Consider the following 13994-nt stretch of genomic DNA (forward strand, 5'->3'; position numbering starts at 1 on the left):
TTACAAAGTGCAATATAACGAGAGATCTGATGTATGAAAAGACAAAATAATCTGCGTATCGAGGGAACAATTTAACTGCTATTCCTGAAGCAGTTTAATAAAGAAACAGTGACCTTCGTCCTTTTGTTGCTCTTTGCTTCAATTTGTTTCATTTCTTACCAGAGAATGATTCCAAGTAGAAAGCAGACTTTTCTTAAAGAAATGGCTGACGTTTCTAATTTACTCCTCAACTCCTGAAAGAGGTGAAGAACAGTATAAATTTCTAAAACCCTTTGTTTCCATGGTATTTGTGATTTACAGTTAACCTTGCCAAACATTTTGATGGTAAATTTGAAGAATATTGCACAATATTGATTGGAAAGGGGTTAAGGGGAGAAGGCGGGAGAATGGGGTTGATTGAATGGTGGAGTAGACTCGATAGGCCGAATGGCCTAATTCTCTTCCTATATCTTAAGGTCTTATATAAAAAAACAGTAAATAGTGAAAAGGTAATTCTGAAATTAAACTTGTAAATTCCACTTTGTCTGGAGTCACTTTACAGTTATGAATTCTTTCATAGATCTTTCAGTGTAAATGAACCGAATATAATTAAGAAATAGCAACCAAATATGGAAGTGTATGAAAGATATGATGTATTTTCTATCACTTATTACCTCAGAGCCAATCAGATTAGATGATATTCGTTAAGATATTGTATAATAAGGAAAGCATTTCATATAAAAATGACTTTGTGCAGAGTATTAAAATTGTTGATTGCCTGGAGCAATTAGATATTGAATTTAAAAAGATCTTAACCTCTTCTTTTACTGCCTAATAGACAACCAAAGGTCACATGATTAACACAATATGACCTATCTTCACCAGTACACCTCAGATAGCAGATTGCATGTTCTAAAATACTTCAAGGTGAACAGAAGAATCATTATTGTTTCAGTGAATAAAGAATCCTAGGGCAAGTCAAGGTTATTTACATCAAGATATTGTATTTATAATTGGTACAATGATCTTTTAATGCTGGACCATTTAAAATAATGGATTTTTTTTGCAGTGTATAGTATCTTCAAAATGATAATTTGGAAGCAATAGAAATAATTCTGGAATGGTAACCACTCCACTTTAGGCCAAACCTATTTTTGAAGAGACAATTAATATTCTCTTTTAAAGTTTTAATGCTTTTTTTCCTTTAGATGGTTCACAAAGTTTTAGAGGATTACGGGTGGGGGATGGGGGGAGGGAATGCAGACATTGGGCAAGGGCACTGTAATGAGAGGCTAATGTGTTTGACCTTGTTCAGGTAGCGCACAAACTTTCAGCAAACAGCTGGAGCTAACTCTACTGGTGCTTTGGCAGGGGGCCCAGTTTCATGAGTAGCTAACACCAACTGATACCCTTTTAAAAAGGAAATGCATTGTGGCTATAATGGGTGGGGGAGGGGGCGAAGGTTAAGATGATTGTGATTTGGTGGAAGAATCATTGCATACTATGGAACAAAACAGACTCCATGATTTTTGAGGTACTCTGGTGGAGGAGGTGGTGAGGTGGAAAGAGACAAGGAGACCTTGCAGACACATGCTTAGAGTGAGGAGACAGCTGTGAAGGGGAAGGCCAGCTTCTAATCCCCAAGGCTCTGACTGGAGCACTGCCTTTCAATGCACCACAGCCCCATCACGTTCCAGACAACAATATCTCCAAAAAAAAATGCACGCTGACATTCAATGGAATGTCACACCCAGGAGGGGTGTTACCATTAACCAGAAACCGAACAGCACAGATTGTATAAATTCTGTAATTACTAAAGTAAGTAAGTTGTACGCTGGGTATTCTATGAGAAGTGGCTCACTTTATTACACCCAAAGTCTCTGCACAATCCTATTTTCCACCTAACAGGAATGCATCTGTTGCAACAAACAGGCATTTCAAACTATCCTGGATAAAACTATTCATTTGATTGGCACTTCACTCACAGCTTAGATTTCCACCCTCTCCACCATGAAATGGATGGAGGATATACTATCTATAAGATGAATGTTACATTTTTTTGGAAGAACAAGGGCAGTAAGTGCAGAGAATAGTTTTGCCTTTAAATACACTTCCAAGTCACATACTATCTTGACATAGACATATATCCTCATCCTTTTATCATTGCTGAGGAAATGCTTCTGCCAAGCAAGGAAATAAAAGAATATCAAATGTATCCTGTGCTCATATTACTAAATGTAATATTGCGATCTTTATTTAAAGCTAGTTCTGTACATTTTAACTGACATCCTAAGCTAAGGTCTGATGAATTGCTTACGCATAGATTACCAAAATTACACTTTGCCTTAAAGAACTGGACCATGGTGATAAATACGTCCAAAACTGGTATTTATAGTACTCATCCAAGAAAGGTCCTAAATGAGAAGTCCATTTTGAAATTCCAAATAGCATCAAGTTTTCGAATAATGGGAATGACTCTGACAATGGTATGAATTGGGTAGTAGTGAATTGGCAGCCCATTTTACATCCCATTTTTATTTCCATAGATTTGGATGGAATTAAAGACTCTTTTAAGTGTGACATTCGAATTACCTTCAAGCGTGACATTCAAATGTGAAGAAGAATATACTGTAATGGAAGAAAATGTTTTGAATCTACAGTTGGGCATGGGAAAAGTCAGGAAATGGGAGTGTATTAAATGGATGTGGTAGGTAATTAGCACTGGCACAGGCATGGCATGTGATACCACTTCCTTTATGTAAATTTATATGATTTCCTTATTGATTACAAAACATCATATGATTCAATTTAAATGATTTGCAAATACCCAACTCGTAATCTCAGGAACGTCCCAAAAGCAGTTCATATGAAATGCTCGGCAATTTTGTTTCTATGAAATTGTAAAGCTTCTAAATTGCATTAAAGTCAAAAAGCTGCTGATGCTGGAAATCTGAAATAAAAACAGAAAATGCTGGGAACACTCAGCTGGTCAGGATGAATCTGAAGAAGAAGAAACAGAGTTAACACTTCAGGTCTGAGACCCTTCGAGTTCTGATGGTGGTCTCGCACCTGGAACATTAGCTCTGTTTCTCCTTCCACAACTGATGCCTGATCTGCTGAGGTTTTCCTGTGTTTTCTGTTTTCATTCCGAATTCAACGGTTGCACTCTGTTCAATATGGAGGAATATTGATTCTTCAACTGAGGGCAGATGGTAGGTGATAATCAGCAGGAAGTTTCCTGCCCCATATCTAACCTGTGCTGTGAGACCTCAAAGGGTCAACGCCGAGGACTCCCAAGCTCACTCCATCCTCTCAATTCTTGAAACTCCCCAACTTCCCATGGCCAGTTGTAAAGCTAATGGACTCTCAGCTGTCTGACTACCTATTTTCTCTATCTCATTACTTTTCTAATAAAATATTTTAATTAAATTGAAGTTATCAGCTTTTGCAGACGGCCATGAAGCAACAGTACTCATTGCTGACCTCAGAGAAGGTTGCCAACAAGTCTTGGTGTCTCTGCAGCATGGATTTCTGCTTTTCCCAGATAGGTTGCTGTCAGTGAGATCTCTGATGCCCCATCACAGTGACGTCAGCAAGCAGGTTGAGTCAGAGAGCAAAACAGAAAACAAAAGGCATTATATTTAACGTCATAATTATTTTACAGAAATGAAATATAAATAAAATATAAAACTGAAAATACATGCCATTGAGGTAGGTGGCAAAATATTCAACTTTGGAGCAGAAGAATTGAAGGTAGTGTTTTAAAAGACACAGTTTTGAAATAATTGTATGAGTGGTAAGAATTTACACATTTCAAAAGTAGTTTTTAGGGTGAGAGGGGTTACTAGGGAACTACCACAGCAATATTATATGCAAGGATACTTTGTAAATTTCAGGTTCTTATGAGATCATTGAGTTCTGAAGATTATGCTGAGAAGAAAGTCTGCAAAAGAGAACGGATGAGTAGGGAATTACTGACAGCAACTTCTGGATGTCTGTACTTAACTGTGCATATGCCAGCTCCAAAATTGCTGTGGGTTTCACAGTGAAATAATGAAATTACAACCACAAAATCCTGGCCATTGTTTTAATGCCCTTACAATTTTCTCCTGGGTTGCTGGCGCCAGCATCTGGGAGATTATTCTTTCTATCCTGCAGTGTTGGTAACCATACTCCTGCCTTTGATAGGCCTCTCAGCCGAGTCTGATCATTGCAGTTAAAGCAGCAGCTCGTAGGAGTGATTCAGGGCTTCGTGAACTGTACTCAAGGACAATTTTAACCACTGTTTGGCAGTCAGATAAGCAGGTTAAAATCTGCTCTACTCTTTCTTCCATGAATAAAAGGTTAAATGTGAGAATAAACAAAATGGAATGAGATTGTACAGTGCATAAATTATTTAATGCTGGAGAAGAGGGGGCCCCAAGAGCAGTTTTCAATCACACCCCAGGTCAAAGGCATCACGGTCTTGTGCCCTAAAACATACACAGTCTATTAGATCCGCAACATCTATCAGGTAGGTGGGTTTAAGAGAGGACAAGAGTGGGAACAAGGAGGATTGGAGTCAGGGGCATCAGGGGGAGGGGCAATATGAGGAAATGGACTTCGGGCAACTAATCTGATATGTGATTGGGTGGTAAGAGGGAATTTTGGACACACAATTGGTTAAGGCTTTTGGGGTGAGGTCGGAGATGTGACAGGGCTCTGAACAACATCAACAGCAAGGGCAGGGAGTGACCAAGGAAGATTCTTAAAGAAGCTATCTGTCAAAAAATCGATGCCTTGGGCACCCTGGCAGCAGACGTGGTAGACATGGTCCTTTTAGTGATTGCTAAAGCAGGTCAGTTAAGGCTGACCAAATTAGTTGTATGTCCAAGGCCTTCAAACAGTCAGGGCTTCTTGGTGTGAGTGGCCTGTGCAGCCGGTGGACATTGGATGCGCAAAGGAATTTTGTGTAAATGATATCAAAACATGCAGTCCATGTCATTTGACACCACTGGGCATTTTGGGGAGCCACCATGCATATTCATGTCACATGGACAAAGGACTTGTAGCAAATGTTTGAAACAGCAGGAACAGCACATAAATGACCCAATAATACTTAAATTCTTTCATGTAGCAAACAAAATCATTGCGCCACACAAAAGAATTTCTTACTGGACATGTTTATTTTACACAATCAAAATTAAGCATTTTTCACAAAAGCAATTCTGTAGTGTTAATTATCATAAGGTTAATGGTGATCTTATTCTTGGGTATACAAATTAGAAATAGGTTTTCATGCTAACTTTTCACAATAAGGGAAAACTATAGAGAAATAAAACTATTGGATTTGAATTTGATTTTTCTATCTCCGTGACTTTCCTGTCCTGTGGTCCAGATAACATGATTGAGAACATCCAGAGCAGGAGGAAAAGCTATTAGGCCATATGTAGCAGTAGCAAAAAACTACGTGGAAGATATTACAGGTCTGAATGCTGCATATCAGGCTTGGAATTGTTATCTGTCTTCTTAGAAGCAGGACAACACTTGATACTCTTCTGATGTTGGGTAAATTGCAAAATGTGATCTACTTTCCTCTGCCGACGGTATTCCTTCCTCACTTTTTTTACTTTGCCCTTCTTCATCAGGTAATTATGAGGTTTACAAATGTATTTCAGCTGCACTGTTCTTCACCTTTTCTTCTGTAGGACAAGTCCACCAGCAGCATGTGGAGCAGGCACATCATGGCATCATGCGAGCACTGCCATTTTGGACTCCATTCTGCAGCTGACACCTTCTTTTGTTGCATTAGTTATTATGCAACATGAAAGTCTTCCCAGCCACTACCTATAAATCAAAAGAGATTGTGGAATGAAGGGGAAGTAGGACGTAGGAAAAGAGGACTGGTGTGCTGTCATCTCCATGGGGAAATAAATAAGAGACTGAAGTTGATAAATGACTAGCAAAGAGAGGCTAGTAAGTTTGGGACTTGACCATTTGAATGGAATTCCCGAATCTACATGGAAATATGCCATTTTTTCTCATGGTATGATCTATTGTGTTATAAATAATTTTTTATTTAATCGATTGTTGATGGTGGAGTCACCAACAATTTAAAAATAAATCATGAGGTCACCTTTAATGAAATAGGTCAGAAGGTCAACATGCCAAATTTTAGCCAGCTATATTACTGCACTTCTAAGTACCTGATATAATAATTCCAGTGAATGAAGCACTTCCATTTGTTGACGATGAGCTCAGCATGTGCTAGATTCACCTTCAGGGATATGCGTCTGCTCTCTGGCAGATAATCCTGTGTCTAATTCTGGATGCAGTTTGTCCCAACTAATTTCAGAACAAATTTTGGTTTTCCACTTCATCATGTCCCTATAGGTAAGAAGAACAAAAAATGATTACTACAAAGGATGAACATATTTTAAAGAAACAGAAACTAATATGTTAATTCACATTAGAATAAAAAAAGGGAAGGAAAGATATTGCATTTCTGGCATTTAATTCAATGCAGAGCATTAAACAAGTCAGATAGAATGATCTCCAACTGGTGAATCAGTGGAATGATTTATTGGTTTTCGTATAAAGGAGATTATAGAAATTGAAATTTGAGAATATTAGCTGTAGTGTTTTGTTTTTCCTTCTCATTATAAAATTGAAACTCAAGAGGATCCAAAAGTAAGTTTATAACATTATAGTGGGTTTCAATTAAAATAATTCAGACAAATGATGAAAAAAATGTTTGGAGGCAGAGGGGCAAAGGGTAATGGTTGATGAGAATTTTAGTTACAGGAGGAATGTATACCATGGGGTTCTGCAGGGCTCTTATTTATAAAAATTATTTGGACTTAAATATAGGGGTCATAATTAAAATATATGCGATGACTGGTAGCTTGGATGATGATAAGGAAGAAAGTTCTAAGTTCCACGATGACACCAATAGATTGATTAGGTGGGTGTAAAGATGACAAATGAAATTCAGTCCAGAAAACTGTGAGGCAATGCACTTTTGATAGGCAAATAAAGCAAAGGAATAAATGATAAATAGTGGGGTATGAAGAGGAGTAGAGGAATATTGGGGTGCATATCCACAAGTCCACGAAGATAGCACAACAGTGATTAAGATGGTTATGAAAAAGACACATGGGATACTTGCCTTTATTGGCCAAGGCATTGGGTACAAGAGCAGTGAGGCTATGCTAGAGTTGTATGAAACATTAGTTACAGTTCTGGAGAGGTCTGGTGGGGGGGGAGAGGTCTGGTGGGGAAGAGCTGGTGGGGGGAGGGGTCTGGTAGCGGAGGGGTCTGGTGGGTGGAGGGGTCTGGTGGGGGGAGAGCTTATTGGGGGTTGTGAAAAATATATTTCACTCAACTCGAAACTCCTTGACCTGGGACTCAACACCGCCCTTTGCAACTGGATCCTTGAGTTCCTGACCAACAGACCACAATCAATGAGGATAGGCAGCAACACCTCTGCCATGATTATCCTCAACAGTGGTGCCCCACAAGGCTGCATCCTCAGCCCCCTACTCTACTCCCTATACACTCATGACTGTGTGGCCAGATTCTGCTCTAATTCCATCCACGAGTCTGCAGATGATACCACTGTCGTGGGCCGAATCTCAAATACAATGAGCTGGAGTATAGGAAGGAGATAGAGAGCCTACTGGCGTGGTGTCAGCTCCTGCTTACATCAACAGTGCTGAGGTCAAGAGGGCTGAGAGCCTCAAGTTCCTCAGAGTGAACATCACTAATAGCCTGTCCTGGTCCAACCATGTAGTTGCCATGGCCAAGAAAGTGCATTATCACCAATTTTTATAGATATACCATAGAAAGCATCCTACCTGGATGCATCATGGATTGGTATGGCAACTGCTCTGCCCAAGACTACGAGAAACTGCAGATAGTTGTGGACACAGGTCAACACATCATGGAAACTAACCTCCCCTCCGTGGACTCTGTCTATACTTCTTGCTGCCTCAGTAAAGCAGCCAGCATAATCAAAGACCCCTCCTAACCCATATGTTCCTTCTTCACCCACCTCCACCGCCCCCCCACCCCCCAAATCAGGCAGAAGATTCAAAAGTCTAAAAGCACAGATGCCAAGGCTCAAGGACAGCTTCTATCCCACTGTTATAAGACTATTGAATGGTTCCCTAGTACGATAAGATGGTCTCCTGACCTCACAATCTGCCTTGTTATGGCCTTGCAGCTGTCTGCCCACACTGCACTTTCTCTGTAACTGTAACACTTAATTCTACGCTCTGTTATAGTTTTCCCTTGTACTACTTCGATGTGCCGATGTGATGAGATGATACAAAACAGTTTTTCAATGCACATGTGGCAATAATAAACCAATTTACCAAAATACCTGGATGAGCATTTGTGGAGCCGTATGCCTTCTGCATTTTCACATGAAGTCGATAAGAACACCAAGTAGATGAGAGGTGGGGGGTGGAGGGGGAGGAGAAGCAAGAAGCAATGGTCTTTGGAGCACATTGAAGATAACAGCATTGGAGCATTTGGAGCAACTACTGTAGGTGATTCGCTGGCTACAAATGAATAGATAAGGATGGAACCAGGTGGGTGTGTTCCACCCAGGAGGATGATGGTGGAGAGGTTGTGGAGGAGGATGGTGTGAACAACCAGTTCAAAGGCTGAAGATGGTTTGAAATGATCAAGGAAAAAGAGATTACCTTTGACATAGTCACGCAGGATGGTGCTTGTGACGTTGATCTGAGCATATCTGGAAGAGAAAGAAACCTAATTAGAAGAATTCAGACAAGGGGTTCTGTAATAAATGTGCACCAATCCAGATGTTCTGGCGAACCAAATGTTTTGTATAAGGACATTTACTTCTATATAATGTGATCCTAGCCCAGGTTGGAATTGCTCTGTCTCATTCTTAAAGGACCATGAAAGATTAGCACGCATCTTACCAGCCAGCAACCTATACCAGAAGCACAAGATGGTAAAAAATATGACTGACAATTCCAAGCTCAACTGTCTTCTTTTTGCAGTGAAACCCAGCAGGATTACTGGGTGATAAAAGCAGAGAGTTTCTTTGCATTTATTGCAAACAACCACTGCGATGGGTCTTAAGATCAAATAAACACTCAAATATTTCTCTTCCTCTGCATTTTCTTCAAATGCTATTGTCATTCTGCACATTGCTCATACTCTTCACTAGTGGTAAAGTCAAGACACTTGGCTGTATTCCATCATGTTCTGTGCAGTCTTTAGACATGAAAACTGCATTTTTTTGCCCTCCTACCTATTTTATTTCATGCTGCAATGTGTAAATTTAGTCATTTTATCATGTCTTTACGCACTTAATCCACCCACCTACTGAGCAGAAAACAGCACTTAAATTGCCCCTAGTGTGTTGGTGAATGGTAAAATCTGGGGGCAGTTGATGGGAAAATGGGGAGAATAAAATGGGATTAGCGTCTGGTTCGTGTATCTGGGTGCTTAATGGTCGGCACAAACTTGGTGTGCCAAAGGGCCTGTTTCCATGCTGTACAACTCCATAATCTTGGCCAAATGCAGCACAGTCGAGAGTGCTGCTCTGTCTGAGGTCTATCCTTTACATGAGGCATTTAAACGAGGGTCAATTTTCTCTTTCCAGTAGTATTTTCCAAAAAGAGACAGAGGATAAAGTTCTATCAGGTGTCCTAGCCAATATTTATCCTTGAAATAATATCAGTTGGCAGGGTAGCCTGTGCTGTCTACCATGATTTTTCTCTTAGCACAAAGAAATATTTTTCTGTACAACTAAACTGAAAAGAATCTACTTCCTATCATGGCCAACAATATTATTCCCATATCAACAGTATTTTGTTGGAGTTTGGACTAAGATGCAGGAAAGTCACAATCAAAAGACCTACCACATGCAATGGTTAGAAGGATGCAGTTGTAAACTCATATTTTAAGGTTCATTCAGTTCCTTCTGAAGGCAGTAAATAGTCACGGCAGCTGGAAAGAAGAAGTGCCAGATCTTCATTGTAAAAGAACCACATGATGCAATAACAAATCACTTGGAGCATAAAGTCTTAGATTCATTTCTGACTGTTTTCAAGCAGCTGATCTCTGGGAATATAGTGGGGTCAGGACATATTTTCCACATCTGAAGAGGCTGTAAGTATGCAAAGCAACCTGTGTAAAAGTACTCACAGTAAAGGTCAGCTTGAAGGAAAAAAGGGTCTCTTTTCACACAGTGTAATATATTTGCTCTACTGCCACATTTTTTTCTTTGCAGTTCAGGGCACCATTTCCATTCACAAAACTAGGCTTCCTATTAACCAAAAAGATTACGCTATGAGCATAGTTATCTGCAAGGTAATGTGTCATGTGTTGAATAACAACCTGATTTAGGGTCATGGGGTACACTAAAAATAATTCTTCAGCTGCTGGCCAAATAACACAAGTCAACAATTCCTTCCCTCCCGCTCCCCACCCCCCCCCCCACCCCCCCCACAGGTGCTGCTCAACCCACTGAGTTCACAGTAGTGAAAAGAGTCAGTACATCCTACTTAACCTGTAGGTCTGTTATAAAACAGAAAACATCTTGAATATCTCAAAATTCAGAAATAATACTCTTACTTTTGACAACTTTACTTGAAATAGTCCTTCCACATTGCGTAAGCGATGTTCACATTTAAAGTGTCTGAGGCAAATGAAGTGATCAGAATTGCTTTTGGAAAGAGATCCTCCACTTAATCAAATTCCACACAAACTGGGTACATCAGTAATAAACAGGTCATGTCTGAAATGTATTTAAATTTTGTTTTTCAAAAACAAATCTTTCAATTTTTATGTCAATCCTGATTAAAAATTAAGTATTTTTTTATTATTTCTATTATTTACTCTCTCCAACAGCATCAAAAATAAGCATGTCTTTTAGAAACTGTAAACCTGATCCTACCAAACTTAATGAGATGACAGAAACAGTAATAGACTGAATCTGGTTAGTTACATTGCCCCTTGGGTGTCTGAATCCAAAACAATATGGTTCACGGTTCTTGATACAACCCCAGCTCCTTGGCCCTAGCCCACACTGATGTAATGACTAAATTTATTGACTGTCACTTTGCAATTGTTCAGTAAAATTCCTCATTGTTATCAGGAATGGAACTAATTTACCTATCCCTGGTTACTGCCAAAATTACTATTTTGTGTAGAGAAAGAACTGCTTCTTTCCAGATCAAAAATATATCCAACTCACCATCATTATTACCCATTTGAATAAATCTTTATATATTGTCCTACTTTAACAGATTATAAAAATGTCTGATGTAAATATTGTTCTGAGTGAAGAACCGAATTTCAGGATATTCTATTATGATTCATGCTTTCTTCAGACGTCATAACCATTCTGTATCTTCTTGATCTCCTACATTCTTCATTTCTGCTGTAAAGTTCAAACATTCAAAATTCACTGCAGATATTCTTATTTAATCCGCTCATCTATTGAACACATAATCTGGATTAAAACTTTCCTGCAGAATGGAGGGATGCTGCACTGTCCACTCAGTTGATGTTGCAGTGGTAGCAGTATTGATAACCTTTGAGAAAAGAAAAGTTTTCATGTTCTCAGGTGAACGACTGAATCTCTCCATTTGAAGAAAACTGGAGGGCTCTTCCAATGTCCAGCCAATATCAGCAAAAGCAAATTGACATCGAATTTCCATTGTGATTTACAACAATTTAACTGTGGGAAGTGTGGCTGAACTCACCAGTAATGAAGGGCTTTGTCTGCACTATTTCTTCCACATTTTCAGAATTTCTGTCAGCATTTTGTAAAATGGAATCTCTGTAATCCCCAGACCAAATTCATAGGAGGCACACCTTCAGTAAGAGAATTCCTCTATGGACAGGTCACGCTTCCCCCCACTTTTCTGTGGGATGTGGCTCAGGACTGGAGATTGGACCCATGTGCTGAAATGTACCAACCTCCGAAAGACCAAAATTGAGATGTGTTTGGAGAAAGTGGATGAATCGATGTTGGTAAGTGAACACTGAAAAAAAAGTCAGGTCTGCATTCACCCCCATACCCAAAAGGCTGGGAATACTGCAAGAATTTTCAATGTAGTCTTGAGATTAGATCTGGGGTTGTGTGGGGGGCATATGGCAACTGGAGCTGGAACTGCCCCATTCCCAGTGATAGCTGAGGCCAGATTTTCTTGTTGGTTGGCATGGGGTGAGGACGGGCTGCAAAAGATATAACTGGATCCATGTAAATTGGGCTGAAACACATAATGATAATGATCATGCCAGAATGTAATGAATAACCCCTTCCTTTCTCCGCCACAAACCATCTTTTATAGCCTCCTCTGTCCCGCTTCTTGTCCCTGCTGTGATCAGTGAGATCTGCCAGCATCCTCTGACTCAATTACTGGAGATTGTCCCTGAATGTTCCCAGCTGTGGGTTCCTGCCTTTCACTCACCCTCCTGGCTCCCAGCCAGGCAGTTGATTTGGCCAGCTTCAGGTTGTAAACAAAGGTTTCATAAAGGGGTTCTGGATTCCTCACCCATTTTCAGCATTTTCCCTCCTCCTCTCAAATTTCAGAACCAAAATAATCTGCAGTAATAATGTTGTTAATCCACTCCTATACCGTAGCTATTGCTTGTCATCACCATGAGCATTGAAACTCGTTTCCAGCACAAGACTGGCGTGCAATCACTGACCCTTCCACAGAAAATGGCACCATTTATAAACAATTTTCTTTTGCTATGACTGTTCCTTTTCCCATATACTAGGTTACTTCACCCTCTGTGGATATCTTTGTGTGAATCCTGGTCAAACTATGGAGTAGGTAAGAACACTCTGCCCGCTCTACAAATTTAATGGTCACATTACTGGTATACATTTTCTCTGCTCAAAATCATTTGACTGATTATTTAACAAACTGGATTGATAATGATTATTCCCAGTCAGAAGGCAACAAAGTGTTTTACAATTCTAAAATCTTGTGTAAAATACATTTGATTTAAGTATTTTTTACATTACCTGTCCTTGGACTAAATTATTGAAAGAAATTAAATGGATGGAATATAAAGCTTTTCCAGTTTTTCTCCTTTTTTATTCATAATTTATAGATGCACTGATACAAATGAAATCTTGATAGAAACATATCATTTTTTGACAAACTCATTGACTGTTTGTTTCCAGTTAGCCAATTAGTTAAACTCAATTAAACTCCCTCCTTTGCCTGCTCGTCCTCTCTTGTATGAAGCCTCTTGTCCCTTTATTGGCTACAGGATTCAGGCCCATAAGGTTTTACTTGAATACGTTCTCTAGTACAATGCCAATTCAATATCTAATTTCACTAATGATACCATTGTTATCGGCCGGATCAACATCAATGATGAGACAGACTGCATGAAAGAGATCCTGAACCTTAGTGTTATGGTGTCAGAACAACAACCCAGACCTTAATGTCAGCAAGACTTGGGTGCTGACCTGAAGAAGTGGGAGTGGGGGGGTGAACACAACCATGTCCTAATCAACAGAGCTGCTGTAGAAGCTGGTTGACAGTTTCAACTCCCTTGGCATCCATGTCAGCAGGAACCTCATCTGGTCCCTTTACACTGATGCTGTGATCAAGAAAGCGCACCAGCATATTTACTTTCTTAGGCATCTGAGAAGATTCAACATGTCCATGAGGATTCTCTTGCACTTCTACATATGCTCTACAGAAAGTATACTGACGACTGCATCCCAGTCTGGTATGGCAACTGTTCTGCTCTTGACTGACTGAACCTGCAGAGAGTGGAAAACACTGCCCAGTCCATCACAGGCTCGTCACTTCCTTTCACCCAGTCCATCTTCATGGTGCATTGCTTCAGGAAGCCTAATAGTACTGTCAAGAATGCCCGCCACCCTGGCCATTCCCTTTCTCTTCAACCTTCTGGGAGACGATACAGGAGTTTGAAAGCCCGGACATCTGGACTTGAGAACAGTTTCTTCCGCACTGCTATCAGACTCCTGAATCAATCACCTCTTTCACACCCCCTTCCCAGTG

Source organism: Pristis pectinata, chromosome 3 (genome assembly GCF_009764475.1).
Source record: "Pristis pectinata isolate sPriPec2 chromosome 3, sPriPec2.1.pri, whole genome shotgun sequence".
In the NCBI taxonomy this organism is placed as follows: domain Eukaryota; kingdom Metazoa; phylum Chordata; class Chondrichthyes; order Rhinopristiformes; family Pristidae; genus Pristis; species Pristis pectinata.